The 2,961-nt window shown below is 41.1% G+C and overlaps 1 pseudogene; it reads right to left on the bottom strand.

Annotated features, from left to right (window-relative positions):
- Positions 1–1,518: 1,518 nt before the first annotated feature.
- Positions 1,519–2,689, bottom strand: LOC138365899 (S-adenosylmethionine synthase-like; annotated as a pseudogene).
- Positions 2,690–2,961: the final 272 nt, after the last annotated feature.

Below are 2,961 nucleotides of genomic sequence, written 5' to 3'. Positions count from 1 at the left end.
CTTCGAAAATCCAAAATGAAATCCAAACTTATGGAATCATTATTCTCGCCATTTATCGAAGACATAAAAACTTATAAAGGTCTCTTTATTGTTCCCAAACCACCAATTTCGTATAATCCTAAAAATATTGCTGAAACTGACAAGACACTAATTCAACCCTTTAATAAATTCCTTAGTTATTATGATAAAATCCACCAATACTTTACCAATGGTTATCCTGCATATTACGTACATAAACTATATACAAATTCTAATATTGATAGGGGATATTATACAAAAAATCCAATAATATTAATATTTCCATGGAATTTCCATAATTTCATACCTGATAATTATACAGATCTAAATGAAATAAAAGACGTCAAATTAAAGAACAATTTAGATGCATCACGTATAAAATTTCGAAAGGAAAGAAAACAATTTTACATGAACAAATTGTTGATATCATGTACCCATGCTGCAAGTCAAGATATATTTAATTGTGGATTTTATTCGGACAGTTTCCCAATGAAAGAAAATTCACTACCCCCATTCGTGGTTATGAAACTTGAACTCGAAGATGGTCATTATGAGGTGGAATGTAAAATGTTAGCTAAGAATATTAATTCCTCAGACACATTTGCTAGCATTAAATTTAACATTTATGTGGAAGTCGAGAAAGAAGAACAAACAAAAGAATCACATGGAGGAGGAGAATTACAAGATGCAGGAGAAGGAGTAGGAAAGGTAAAAACTTTACAAACAGTAGAAGGAGGAGGAGGAGGAGGAGGAGGAGAACAACAAACAGTTGGAAGAGAAGGAGGAGAATCACAAACAGTAGAAGGAGGAGGACAAACAGTAAAAGGAGGAGGAGGAGGAGGAGGAGAACCACAAACAGTTGGAGGAGAAGGAGGAGGAGGAGGAGAACCACAAACAGTTGGAGGAGGAGGAGGAGAACCACAAACAGTTGGAGGAGAAGGAGGAGGAGGAGAACCACAAACAGTTGGAGGAGAAGGAGGAGAATCACAAACAGTAGAAGGAGGAGAATCACAAACAGTAGAAGAAGGAGGAGGAGGAGGAGGCGGAGGAGGAGGAGAAGGAGGAGGAGAAGGAGGAGAATCACAAACAGTAGAAGGAGAAGGAGGAGGTGAAGGAGGAGGAGAAGAAGGAGGAGGAGGTGAAGGAGGAGGAAAAGGAGGAGGAGGAGGAGGAGGAGGAGGAGGAGGACGACGACCACAGAGAACTCCCCACCAAAAAGATAAAAACTGGATTCAGTTTAAGGGAAGAAAACGTATTTATCTTGACCCAGATGCTGATGTCACCTTATAAGAATAAAAACCAAATTCTATCTATTTATAGGGTCATTTTAATTTTATTTACTCGGAGATATAAATGGCTCGGGGATTTTATATACTCTGGTATATAAAACGTCAAAAAAGTATATAAAATTATCAATTGAATATAAAATTAAAGGTTCCCACTGAACAATACTTGTCTATATCAGCAAACTGGCCATAGTCATCCTTAAGAATTATTTGACTAAAATTCAGGGATGGTCAACTTCTTGGGCTGCTCCCAAGAGAACTGTTGCCATCCAAAATGTCCATAACACGAGGTATCACTGTAAATTGGTCTCTTTAAGCCCAGCTCCTTGACAATATGTCCTAGTCGTAGATCAAAGTTGTGGTTAACAATCTTCAGAAGCTGTTTTGATGTGTACTGTGAGGTGCTATAGTGGAAGATGCTGATGCTTATGGGGTGCACAACACTAATGGCGTAAGATACCTGAACCAAACAGCGTCTACATAATTTGTTTTTCACTAGTGACTTGGCAACCCATCGGGCGGCAAAGGCCGCTGAGCGGTCAATCTTTGTGTAATCTTTGCCAGAGAACGCTCCCCCGCCGTGAGCGCCCCACCCACCGTAAGTGTCGACGATGATTTTCCTACCAGTTAGCCCAGCGTTACCTTGAGGTCCACCCATGATGAATTCTCCGCAAGGGTTGATGTGGTATTTCGTTTGAGCATCTATATATTTTTCAGGAATAATGACCTTGATGACCTTCTCTATAACCTCGTCACGCAAAGCTTCGACAGTAATTTGTTCCGAGTGCTGTACAGAAGCTACAACAGTGTTCACTCTTTTGGGAATAACAGCTCCTTGATCGAAGGCATACTGGCATGTGACCTGAGTCTTACAGTCAGGTCGCGCCCACCAGAACGTCCCATCTCTTCGCAGCTCTGCAATCTTCTGATTGAGAAGGTGTGCCAGCATAATAGTTAAGGGCATGCACTCATCGGTCTCATCAGTGGCATAACCAAACATCAGTCCCTGGGAGGTCCCCTGAACCAATGTTGTCATCACTGCGCCCAATGTGTACACCATTAGCAATCTCCGCACACTTATGCTCCAGGGCCAGAAGAATATTACAGGTCTTGTAGTCAAAGCCCTTTCGTGAATCATCAAAACCAATTTTCTTAACAATATCATGCACAATTTGCTGATAATCAACTTGGGCCTTGGACGTAATCTCCCCACAGATCATGATCATACCAGTTTTGGTACACGTTTCACAAGCAACTTTGGCGTCAGGGTCCTGGCTAAGATGGGCATCAAGCACTGCGTCGCTGATCTGATCGCAAATTTTGTCGGGGTGGCCTTTGCCTACGCTCTCACTGGTGAAGAGGAACGTCTCATGATCTCCATCCATGCTCTCAGCGCACTATCCTGGGGAACGAAAATGTTACTTCTAAGTACTCTTGAATTTGGGACCAGGTTTCCTTGGCTAGATTTTAACTAAATAAAAATCCGTTATGTAAAGGAATATTATTAAAAACATTGACCTAGTTGTGTGAAGAGAGAGAGAGAGAACGCTAACCTGGTCACGTGGAGAGAGAGCAACTGAGCAACTGTAAAGCAAGTGTACAGCTGCTCTGTCTTATAACAAAACTGTGGGTAAAAAAAGAATATGGATCATTTATT

This window comes from Procambarus clarkii, chromosome 18 (genome assembly GCF_040958095.1).
Source record: "Procambarus clarkii isolate CNS0578487 chromosome 18, FALCON_Pclarkii_2.0, whole genome shotgun sequence".
Taxonomy (NCBI): Eukaryota; Metazoa; Arthropoda; class Malacostraca; order Decapoda; family Cambaridae; genus Procambarus; species Procambarus clarkii.
The sequence above is the reverse complement of the archived record's forward strand: the minus strand, read 5'-3'. Positions and strand labels throughout refer to the sequence as shown.